Below are 13380 nucleotides of genomic sequence, written 5' to 3' on the forward strand. Positions count from 1 at the left end.
TTACGGCAAGTTTTGAATATCGGTGTATAAATCCTGAAGGCGACGTACCTTACATAACGTGTCGTATTTATATAACAACATATGGAGTAAATTTTCTACATTTTGAAAGTCAAATATACCATGTCACTCGTGGCGAGGACTCGCGATGCAACACGATACTTTGCGTAAACGTTTCTGCCAACTTTCCCCGTGGCTCAGGTGTTCGATTTAAAACTGCAAGAGTCCGCAGAGCTAAGGTAAACTGCAAGGGTCTTCAGCGTAGCTCTACCTCTCTCTCTTTCTCTCTTTCTGTGTATCTGCTTTCCTCGGTAGCCGAGAGAGGGTGAATAACAAGTGGGAGAAAGCGAGAGAGAAAACATGGCAGAGCATAGCGCAACACAGGCAACTATCGTGAGGTGGCCGGATCAATATTCCGTCCGGTCCATCCTCTGACCCATATTTCTCTTTCTCTCTTACTTACCTGTTCCTCGTCTCTCTCGCTTTTCCACCGCCTGCCTTTCTGCCTGCCCCTTTCTTTTCCTCTCCCTCGTCCACCTCCTATCTCCTCTTGTCTTTGACCGGATCCGTTGCTTCTCCCTTTGCTTTCACCTTTTTAGAGCTTTGTTTGCCGTTTGTTCCAGAGATTGGTACGGCGCTAGCGCGATTTTTGGTATAGAGCTTCGAGAGCAGTCGTTGAGGGTGGTTTGTTTCCATGGTTGATTAAGATGGCTTTACGTAGTGATTGTCAAACGTGAGCGTTTTAGAGTTTGGATGTTTGAATTTTTTGCAGCACGAATGGTTTTTACCTCGCTTTGGTAAATAAACTTTTTTTTTTTAATCGCTCCACAATTTTTTGTTCTTGCTACAGAGATTTGAAGATAATTGAGGTGGTTTCTGCTAGGCTTGGTTGTTGTTTTTTTGGAACAGATGTTGGAATTTTCGAGAGCTCCAAAGACCTTTCCTCTGCTTTGGTTACCAAGATTTTAATCCTAAAATCATGTAATCGTTTTTCGGTATTCTTGATTTTTCGTATAGAAAGGGAACATTTGGTTGGCTTTTCTCTGATTAAGAAGTTCTCGAAATGTCGCATGCAGTCGTTCTAATATTTTCCACGGAGTTTTGGGAGCTGTTGAGAACGGAGAAGAATGGAAGTAGAAGTTTGGCAGCGTTTTTAATTCTACGGTTAAATCAATGGTTTAATTAACAGCTTTTAATTGCAGCGCAGACGGTAGAGTTTTCTTTCGATTCTTGTACCAAACTTTTGGAATCGTATGTGGTCGTTTTGCAATTCTGTTTATTATTAAATACTTGAGCACTAGGTGCGTAGTATTTCTAGTCGCGCTGTATATCACCCCCAGTCATAGCGCCAAAACACCAGGACGTTACCATTTTACACGTCGTAGCATTCCAATTTATACAGCCTCATACCATTCCAATACAAACTCTAATTTCCATTTCTTAATATAAATTTTTCTTTCAAAGAACCTATTCCCTTATCCTCTTAATTATTAATTCTCCCAAAAGGACAAATGACTTCTTTTCTACCTTCATTACAGATATTCGTCCAAAAAAGTAAATAATCAAAGTACAAAATTATCGATTATCTACCATTGCTCGCACCATGAAACTTTCAGCAAAATTTCACGAAGAAATTATCGTTTGTCCGTTAACAAGCTCGAAACACGAGCGCGTTTAACTGCGTCCATACTTTTTCCCAGGGAACCGGTTCCAAGGGTAAGAAACTCTCGCTTCTCGTCACTACATATCGCGCTATGATGTTTCAGCGAACAACTAGAGCTCTTAACGCGCTGCTTTTTCTTTTTCCCTTCCTTTTTTCTTTTTTATTTTTTCTCCCGGTCTGACCTATTTTCCAAGCTGGCTCGCGTTTTCTCCCGTCATCTTCGTTTCTTTTCCTTTCTGCCACCCCCGCATTCCCTTCCCCACCTTCCCTTGTGCTCGAGCCTGCGTTGTCTTCCCCTTTTGTCCATCGTTTCTTACCTACGCCCCACGTTTTTTCCCTCGCGATTCCCGCTCCGTTCATTCATTCATGTCCATCCAGTCACGACTGACTCGTTACTTTTCATTCGCTGACCTACATATCCCATCGTCTTTTATTTACGTATCCTTTGCGCCCCTATTCTCCTCTCCCTACAGCTCGATAAATGTATAAAATCGCTCCTTGCGTCCTATCATCTTGGTCCTTCAAGGTTTTCAATTGCGCCTCGAGCGTTGTACACACACGTTCGTTCGAATCACGCGTCGTTTAGTCTCGTGAAGGGCGAGGCAATCCTTAAATTCTTGCTGTTGCTGTGTGACTCAATGTGCACTTGCATGCGGGTCGAAGGGAAGATTTCATCTCGAATATATATATATATATATATATATATATATATATATTTATATATATATATATATATATATATATATATATATATATATAAATAATCTCTTCCAATTGTTCTTGAGCATCCTAAATACTCGCTGCAAAATTGTCTTTATCCGGTCAGTAGTTTCTTTTTTGCGGATATCATTGCTTCGACTACTATTTGAAGTTTGTGTGGAATTACCTGTACAGCGTTCGAAATAGTAAGAATTTTCTAGGCTAAAATATTCTGAGAAGCAGCGATATTCGGACGCGTCGAATTGCGAAATTTTCATGTTCATCTGTCGGATCGTATATTCACGCATGAATTTGTAACGGCAGCGAAGGAAACTCCTTGAAGAGTGAAATAAGTTCGGTCTGAGAAAGGACGCAAAAAATTTCCGATATTAGGGTACGATGTAATCGACAGATATATAACGTCTTGGGACATGGGATCGTGTTATAACTGTAGCTACACCAACGTTATTCCATCTCTTGTCAAATTTTAGTTTATCGGTACCTTTACAATATCGTCCGTTCTTAAGAGAAAAATTCCTCTTGAAAGGACTATCGCGCGAATTTGGCCAGTCAGTAGAATGAGAAGCTTGAACACGCTTATTATCAGAAATATTACTTTGTTCGGCAAGATTTTAGTCTTTCTAAGCTTAATGTCAACAAGTTCGAATCATCAACAATCTATACACTAAACCACGATGAAGTATTTATTATTTTAATACGTCTGTGTACTTAACAAAACGATATATAAATTAGAAAAAATACATCATTAACAGGTTAATCGGTAAAAGATCAGAGGAGAAACGGTTTTCGGGTGATCGGATCGATCGCTGATCGAACGACAAGCTGCTTAATTATTAATATTCGTGGGCCGAATGCAATTTCATCCGGCGTCGGCAAGTAGGTCGCGGGACTGGTTTTGGCGCTCTTTGTTATTTATCGTGGCGCGATCGAGCACGCACGCTCGAAGAACTCCGAGAAAATGTCAACAGGGAGTAATCTCGATTGAAATTTGCTCGTTTCTTCGAGCCCGTGTCCCCGATGTCGCAGCCTGGTTACACGCGTACTTGTACGAACCGATGTAAGTACTCCGCGCATAGTAATCTATATCTGCGTGTAAAAGTATACACAAGCGGCCTTCTGTGTGTGGCCTTCTCATTATCGTGGGACTCGCGAATGATAAACGCAATCGACTCGAGTGACGATTTTTTTCCTTTTCCCTTCTTCGCGCTGACGAGGCCGTGCGAATCAAGCGTGCACACTGTTCCCGATCATGGTGTTTGCTCGTCGCGTGTGTAACTCGCGTTGCATCAGAAAGGACTTTTTTGCTTCGACAAGCCTGTTTCTTCTTGTTTATGAAAGCGGAAGGTTGCTTGGTAGATCGGTGCTTGTGACGCCATCGACCATGGTAGCCGAGCAGCGAAATTATCAGGGCGTTTATCTTTCTTTGTGAATATTTAAAGCATCTCCCTGGATAATTGTTCTTTGTTTTTAGGGTGAGTAATTTTCTGTTGTACATCGGATAATCTGGTTTCTTGGTCGCCGATTCTACAGGATCTCTGTATTATTAAAGACGAAAGTTATCCGCAGTTTCTTTGCGAATGTACGAAAGATTTCATCCGCTAAGGATACTTTGCACGAGTTTTGGCAACAGAGAAATTTTACGCCGTGAAGTAGCGCAGTGAACGTAGCGAGTTCCTTTGCATATTGGAATTCATAATGCCCCGGCCGCTGTATCAGCGAAGGAAAAAAGTTATCTTCAAATTATATTCTCCTTTATGGATATAAAAAATTCCATCTGGTAAAAGTTCCTCTATTTTTCAGAACGAAATGTTTTCCAAAGCTGTTTGGATCATTCACAGTTCTTGTACATAATTACTCTTGTATTTTCTAACAAAAATACGCAATTTAAAAAAATACGTACAAATGTTTCGTATAGCAGAATACTTTCGGTTTTCCTTTGTATATAATTAATTAGAACTTGAACGTTCGCGCATGAAAGCTGCTTCTCTGAATCATTATTTAATAAAAAATCAAACGAATTAAAAAAATTCCAAGAATAATGCAATTTCGATATGATCCTACCTAGCAACATTCGCGCAAGTGTGTACGTAGCTGAAAGTTACTGGTAAAAGAAAAAACGAGCGTTCACGAAGAACGACGTGTAGAATAAATCAAACAACTGTTTCAAGCAAAGCGTAACATTGATTTGACGATGCTGGCTGTCCATCCAAGTCTAATCAAACATCGACGAAATATCGCCATGGGAGCCCAATGGATATCGCGATTCGTTGATTTCAATCTGCGAAGGTTGTCTGCCGTAATTGGTAGATTTCTCGTTTCCGTTCGGCTTGTTGTAAACGCGCCACACTAGTGACAATGCTCGTAGCACGATACGCGATCGATTATTATCTTGTCTTCGTCTTAAATATCAAGAGAATTTCGTGAAAAGTTTTCGAAAATCTTCAGAAATAAAAGAAATGTTTGAATAATCAACCTTCTGCCATTAATAATCTTACAACTTTTATGAAATCTCGCGACATCTATAGAGTTGCTTTATGAAATTTCATTTTTCAAGTAAAAAAAATTGTTTCAGTTAATCTTCTATGATTGATGACTTTGAAGCTTTCACGAAGTGTCGTATGGAATTTATCGAATGTTTCACGGCGAATTTTATTTCTCTGGAATAGCAGAAATTCCGCGAAATAATCTTCTGTTATTGATCATTTTAGAACTTTCACAAAATTTCACGAAGATCAGTCGGTCGTAAATTGGCAATTTACTCTCAGGACAAATCAATCGAATAAAAACACAATGTCGAGTATGAAACATAATATTTATAAAATATGTAAATAGTTTGTCCTGTTCTTCCGGTATTTTTTCCAAATATTTTCGCAAATCCGAAGTGACATTTCCAGCGAATAATTCTACGACAATATGCATCGATTGCTGCGAACGTGGCTGCGAACGGCAAATTCGCTGAAATTAATCTAGCATAAAATTACAGTGACCCACGCGTGTCATAATTAAAACTTATAAATGACACTTGGTGTGTACAAACGAGCTCGTAACGGACGAATTAACCCGTAGTGACGCAGCTGATTTCAGAAGGTTCGCAAATTTTAAACCACCTCATAATTTACTTTTGACAGTTACGAAAGCTTTCCCGTATTTTGACAAATTTCGATACGAACCAAACTCACCGTAATCAATAATGTATTTGAATGTATTTGAAGTTTTGGAAATTTTGCTTCCTCGATCAATGCAATTTCCACTTCGGAATCGTCATGGGGCTTTTTGATAATCTTTATCGAGTTAAGTAGAACATTTAAAGTGTCGATAATTTTTTACAGAAATTAATTATTCTTCCTAGTTAAAAGAAATCGTATCCAAATACCATTTCGAAGGCGAAAAAAGAAAAAAATTAGAATTCTGTTATTTTCTTTCTGGAATATTTGTTTCTTGTCATTTAGTTGGAAACATGTAATCATTCTTTCGTGACAGTCTGTATAACGTTACTTTACTTAAAAGATAAGAGATATTCTAATTTCTCTGAAATTATTCAGATATTTCTTCTTTATCTGTTATTGATAGTAAACATACATTTTTCCGATACTTTTGTAAAGAAGGCGCACAAGTTTAAAATACAAAATAAAAAGAGAAATATATTTTTCAATTTCTACGTTCAAATTTTTAAACATTTTACTCGTTTAAGAAAAACAGAAGACGAATACATTGGTCGTCTTTTGAATTACTTAATAAGTTAATTAAGATACATAAAAAATAATAAATCAGCCACGGTGATTACACTGCAGAGATTCTACGGTGTTGAAGTAACGAGAAGTTAGTATTAATACGCGTAGCCAACGATAAATCTTAACATCGAATCTTACTGTATACAAATTTTCGAAATAAACGAGAATCGAAGAACAATTCGCGATTGAAATATTCCGCTTTCTGGAACGCCATCTGAACCAATCGAAACGAGTGGAAACGAATCGAGTGAAAACGAAACGAGTTAGAGCAACGTGCCACTGACTTCCGTGCAAGTCGTCAACCGAGAAGCATTAGGTAAGCATGTGTCGTCAGTATAATCGTCAGAAGATGCTCGATCGGAGGATAACGCGGAATGTCCTCGTGTTATCATGTCGATTATTGGTCAAATCCGATCGTCAAAAAAAGGTAAATAAATTTGTAGACAATTTTTGTAAAGGTATCGTTGAATTTTGTTAAATTTTCAAGATGAATTTCACACTCGCGAAACGAGTACGTAGTATACACTCGTGACTTTTAGCGTGGCGAAGGACGCGAGCAAATATTCTACATATTCTCGTGTTTCCAACGCTTCGTATTTCCGAAACATACATTTCTATAGTAACATAAATACTTTTATGTAAGCTCTCACGTTTTCCAGTTAAACAATTCGCGCGTGATTCTTTGCATTCTGTTTGTTACGTTGCTCTATTACATTGTTTTAATATATATATTTATATTGAATTTGTTTGAATTGGAATAACTTGTAATTAATAGTAGATTAAACACGGATTTATTTCAAACGTAAGATTGCTTAAGAAATATGGTAATTCGATTGAAATTGCTGAGGGCTCGACTCTTTCAGGTACATGAAGCAATATTCGAAAAAGAATGACGATTCGACACGATATTCCAAAATGATAGAAAGATAGTCGTTGGAAGTATAGCAATAGCAATGAAGTTATCATTTCGATATATTGGCTGCCATTATATTTGGTAAGAAATTCTCTCTTCGTTTCTAATATTAAAAAGTATTGCTAAAGGTATTGGTTTCGTTATTAAAGAAAATCAATCTGAACATACTTCTCATTTTACACTCTAATATCATCGCGAAGTTGAAAGGTTAATACTTCTCATACGAGAAGTCAAGTTTCTAATGAATAATTTCGATGGAAGTTCGGTAACTTTTCAGTCCCATTATCAATCCCTGCAAAATTGTACCATTTCATAATTGGTCGTAATTAAACTGCGGACGTTTGTCGTAATTATAGAAAGTTCGAAAATGCAAAGACACTCGCGATATGCAAAAGTACGTGAAGTATTTTATAAAATATCGCGCGTTTAAGCTTTTTTAGGAAACAAACTTTTATAATTTTCTGCAGTTCCGTTTCTTTATTTGCTTTCATAAGAATATGAATTTACGCAATGATCCGCGGTTTAATCGTAAATTTAATTCGCAGTTTAATCCCAACTTGCTAATTTCGAATATGAGAACGAACAATCCCTTTCGAATTCTTTTGCTTGTAAAATAGTTGCACTAATTCGTCGAAGGAGTAGAAAAGAATAGAAATATTCGGCACGGAGAGGCAATGCTCGTAAAGCGCGCAAGCCGGAGCGATTAAAAACTTTTATGTCCGCGCAATATGACGCGGCGACTTGTTTTTGTCAGCCGGCCTATTTATACGCACCTTTTGGCAGCTACGCGAGAAACTTCGTCACGAGGATGCCGTTTCCGTTTCGTGGCTCCTTCGTCTTCCTCTTCTCTCGATAATTTACAGAGTTTCTGTCTCCTCTTCCTCCAACTTTCTTCTATTTTCTTACTTCCTACTTATGTGTCGTTTATTTTTGAATTTTTCTTTCTTTTTATTTTTTTTTTTTTTTTTTTTTTTTTTTTGTATTTGTAAGGAGATTTAAGAAATTTCATAATTTTGTGCGAGTAATATAATAACATGGATTCTTTTTATTAAAATTAATGTTTGGTTATATTTCGGATTTTTCCGACAGGAGGATCGCGAAGGATTAAATATTAGCGTTGATATGTTAGCGTAATAATAACGGTTTCAAGGATTTTCAAAATTATAGTTGCATTAGATTCAGAATATTTCGCAGGTGTAGACGCAAAGAATCAAATGTTCACGTCGGTATTTTAATAACAGCGATCTTGGATCGAACTCGATTAAATTTCGCATTTCCGTATACGTCGCAAAGATGCAAATTTTTGCATCGTCGATGCAAGAACAATAGTCTCCGATTAAATTACAGTTACATACGTATGCAGAGAAGATTTCCAACTTCTGAAACTTTTATAAAAGAATATGCAAGGATTTCGATTTAGCGGTATGATTGAAATATCCATCTTGAATATCCAATAATCTTTTAACGATAAACGGTGACTTCGTATTTAATTAAAACTATTAAATTAAAATTACAAAAGTAAAGATATAAACTTTCAAACTCCCCATTAAACGTTCAGAAAGAGAGAAGCTTCAACATCCACGTGAATGTTGAACCAATTTTGCAGAATTGTCGAACTTTCACGAATAGAACGTATAGAGTTCAATATTCGTGTCAGTAGCGTAATAATAGTAGTTTTATGTTGGCTATGGCTGGAAGATGGAAAGGATTGATGGGCAACGCCAGATGGCTGACTCGTATCGCGTTTCCCTGGATTCTGTCCGTGGATTACGCGAGTTTCGCCTGGGGATCTCGGTTTCGGCAGCTTACTCTGTTTATAGTTATGCACGTTTGTTTGGATCTTGAACGTTGATGATCTGGACGCGCTGTGGAAAGCGAGATCACCGGGTTTTGTAAGCAGCCTTCTTGGACATTTACCGGAGATCGTGTTTCTTCCTTTTTTTTCCTTTTTTCTTTTCCTTTTGCCAAACCATTTCGTTTCGAAGGATTTGCCAGAAGGAAGATTTATCGAATAGAGAAAAGCAATCAAACGATTCGATTGCTTTCCAAGTATCGCCTCCTTCTTCGTTCGTTCCTCTTTGTGAAACTGTTATATTCCTGCGGTTAAATATTTCAGTTTCGGTATAACGATTTTAAAGAGGATTTCATATATATAGATATACACGCTTGCCGGTTATGTTTCCGTTTCAAAGCAAAACAAGTTTTTCTGACTTCTGTTCTCTGTATACGTTTGAAACGTGTATATAGGTCGGCGAAAGAAATTTCCCAATGTTGCCATGCCCCAGCCTTTCGTATTGAAATGCACGGACTGATCATGAATTAATAATTTGTAGGCTGTGGATATTCATGCAAATTCATATTTTACGCGAGCAAAACTTGAATAAAATTACGTTTTATCCTCTGAGTGCTGTAACGCGTACGTACTTTATTTCTTTCTTTATTAGGCGTTTTTCATTTGTACGTTCGTGTTTATTTTATCCGTAGTTTTCGTATCTACAGTTAGTTAGCATAAATGCATAAACATCGGCAGCCGTGTAACTGGCAATAAAATGAATACACGCGTGTGTACTTTTCGAAAGCATACGTTATTTCCAATGTCTGACACCTGAAGACCTGTTTCATTAAAAATCTGCATTAGTAAGAGTCATAAATACGATCAACTGTGTCATAAATATTCATTTATCGCGCTATCATAACCTTGCACTTTTTCGATTAGTTTGCATCTTCAAGACTATTTCTATTTGAAATCTTCGATACGAAGAATCGCAAATACGATTAGCTACGTCGTAAAAATCAATTCTTTGTGTTACCATAAAAGAACAAATTCAGACACCCAATAAATTCCAAGAAATCCTCGTCAAATTTCTACGAACTTCGAAAGAAAGTTACGTAAATAAGTTCAAAGTATACTACGTATGTATACGTGTATGAAAAAGATATTAGAGTGTATTAATGAAAAATGCAGTAAAACAAAAATGTAAACGAAGAATTCTTATTAGAGCTAAAACGAAGAAGGGACATATTCGTGGTAAAGGAGATATAAAAATGGCCATAAAACACGAAGGTTCATCTGAGCTTTCTTATTAGCTACAGGAAGTAACACAAGAGGAAATGAAAAGGCCGCGTCAATATTAATTTTATAAATGTTTTGTAACTAGATTCGAGCTCGTTGTTAAATTAGGATAATGAAAATTGATCGATATTCGGAAAACTAAACCCGTGACTTCGCTTAAAAATTGAAAATCTCAGCAAAGATTATCAATTTTAACGAGTCCCTTTCGTTTTTCTCGACTTTTCGATTAGTTTTTATCCGTAGATATATTTAAATATAAATTAGAATTTAATCTAGCGAGGAAGATACTTTTGACGATGTCACAATTATCTGAATCGATTTTTATATACGTTAAGCACCTCTTCAAAGCAAAGATATGCGATTCTTTTGTAAATTTTGGTGCTATGTTTTGGTGCTATGTTTTGGTGCTATATAATTCGTTTGTAAAGATTTGTAAATTTAGATGTAATTAGGTAAATATAATTAAAATAATTATTAGCACGTAAGATTTATGTTGCTGTCGTCGAGTAGCAACGATTGCTGACATTTGTAACTTAATGGAAAATTTTGTATACATTTCGAATTAACTTAATCTTTAAATTATGTATTATTTGGAATGAAATTGTATATTGAAACTGTATATTGTAACTTAACTGTAACTTAATGGAAAATTTTGTATACATTTCGAATTAACTTAATCTTTAAATTATGTATTATTTGAAATGAAATTGTATGTTGAAACTGTATATTGTAACTTAACTGTAACTTAATGGAAAATTTTGTATACATTTCGAATTAACTTAATCTTTAAATTATGTATTATTTGGAATGAAATTGTATATTGAAACTGTATATTGTAAAGATAACTAGGAATTATATTCACATTATGTAAAATTTTGTAATTTTAAACAATCGATTATTCTAATTAATGTAAGTTGTACTTCAGCGGACATGTTTAGATTTACCAACCTCATCTTATGATTTAATTTGACTGTTTATATATGTATATAATTTCAAATAATTTGTATATATTAACATAATAATTGTACAAATTCTAACAACAAACAAATTAGTCTTCCTTAATTAATTAAGATATACAATGTCTATATGTATAGGTAGAAACAAACAATACCAAGTTTTTCCAAATCACGATTCCTTTTTACTAAATTAAGACGTGGTTCTTTTTTTATACTTTTTGGGTCACTGTTTTATTCGTTTTTAAAATTTGATTGTTATTAGAATATTAGTATTATTCGATTATTGTCTACTTCGACTTTTACGATTTTTACGCTTTAAACATGATTTTTGGTTTATCCGAAACCATTGCTTGTTTCTATCTCCTTAAATTTCATCGAATGTTTATAAAATGCATTTTGTAAACTTCAGAAATATATTTTTTTGTATTCATTGTCATACTCAGCTTGCGAAGAGATAATGTTCTTATAACATCAATCGTCTCTTGAAAGATTGTTAAATAATTGGTAGCACAAGTTAACATATATTTGTTTTATTAGCATTATTGACCAATTCTTCTGTTTATATGGTATATTTCTTTATTGACATAATTTTTAGATTGCATCTGTAGTTAGCATTATAACGAATACATTCAGATTTAACTGAAGCATTGTCTGATCACTGCACCTCTATTTTCCTACAATTTCTACCGTTTCACCGTTTCAGTCCCTTTCGTGTTTTCCTTCAAAACATTCGTAGAAAACTGTCTAATGTCGATCGAGATATAGCAGAATACATACAGTACAATATATTTTCAGAATCGTATTTCGGGTTTAACGTAACTACCATGTGAAAATATTAATAATTCCGAATTTTAATACGCAAGTTAGTTGAAATTTTGAAGGCGAACCTTCTTAACGGTCTAAAAATTCAGAACGTTATTGCAAAAGTAGAAACAATTGACCTCGCTGTCAGTAATTTCGTTCGTTTCACAGTCCTTTAAATGGAAAATAAATCTTCCCCTCGGATTAAAGATCGACAGCGTTATTCGACCAACTGATTCTGAACGTACCATCCTCGACAATTGAGATTACCGATATTTGATCGCACTTTGACTGACGTGCGATCGATTAATAGGCAGCTTTTCACAAATTGAAATTTAATATCGTCTACAAGACTTTATGGAAATTCGACATGCGCTGCAACCCACGAGAAAACGAGGAAACTTCCTTTGAAAGAGATGAAACGATTCTTTAAACTTTCCAACGATTCTTATTCATGAGATACAACGCGGAGCATAGTTCTCGAAAACAGTAGCGAAATAGTGTTGCAACGTTTCTAATCTGTTAAAGCGTATAGACGGTGCGCTGTATCTTGCCTTCGAATTTTATATAATTTTTTTGGCCAGAAACAGTGGCTGCTGAACCTCTCCAGACGATACTATTCTAATCCGAAAAGTTTCATCGTGCTTTCGGTATCTCGCGAGGATCGTGGGAAAAATAAAAAGTTGGCCAGCTTTAAGCAAGCGGTTTCGTCCGGTCTGAGCGAATTTTCTTCAGGACCGAAAGATATCCTCCCTCTGCCCCCGAGTAATTTGTTTTACTTGAAATTTTGGTCAACCGGATACGTTGGTGTCTTTGCTTTAATCAGGTTGGTACTTAGTGACTTGATTTGAACTAGAAAAACTAACCTACAATTTATCTGAATATATTTTAACAGGTTAACTGTATTTTTTTTTTTTAGAAATTTCTATAATCATAAAATAAAAATTTAATGAAGACAAATTAGTTTTAGTTAGATAGATTTTAATCCTTGACGCGATTCAGGTTAGATTGCTGGAGAACAAGTAATCCTTAGAAAATTAATTAACAGCGAACTTTGATGAATACTGGAACGTTGGTATTATATATAGGAAAAAAGTTCGATGAAAAGATAAAAATTGATGAGGGATTCGGATAAAAATTTGACAATTTGCGTTGTAAATAAGTAGCTTGGTGCAAAAAGGAAGATCGCATAGAGAAAAATATTTTATTTCTGTTAGTGATTTAGCTAGTACAGTATTAGTTCAGGATTGATACTGGGAATTATCTATTATAATATATTTATAATATAGCATATATTATAGTTCTGAATTATAGCTACATAACATGATCGATGATATCTCAAGATAAAATTAATTTTAATTAATTTTATAATCGCAACCGTCTTATTTAAATGTATCTCGGTTTCAAAGACAAGCAGTGAAACCAGTTTATTATGTACGTATTTCCAGTGAATTTGGCAATGGAAAAGAAGCAGCATATTATAAATCGTAAAGGTAATTCGATATTAAAGACAAGAAGCGAGAGCA

At 35.4% G+C, this 13380-nt stretch overlaps 1 protein-coding gene and 1 long non-coding RNA gene across 5 annotated transcripts in view; both read left to right on the forward strand.

The window, feature by feature from the left end:
- LOC132909776 (serine/threonine-protein phosphatase 2B catalytic subunit 2-like) overlaps window positions 1–13380 on the forward strand; it is a 234993-nt gene that overhangs the window by 65407 nt on the left and 156206 nt on the right. The gene's annotated exons all lie outside the window — the stretch shown is intronic.
- Window positions 5847–10260, forward strand: LOC132909605 (uncharacterized). The gene is made up of 2 exons (XR_009658570.1): window positions 5847–7105; window positions 10024–10260. It is a non-coding gene; the product is annotated as an uncharacterized LOC132909605 (long non-coding RNA).

This window comes from Bombus pascuorum, chromosome 8 (assembly GCF_905332965.1).
Source record: "Bombus pascuorum chromosome 8, iyBomPasc1.1, whole genome shotgun sequence".
Lineage (NCBI taxonomy): Eukaryota > Metazoa > Arthropoda > Insecta > Hymenoptera > Apidae > Bombus > Bombus pascuorum.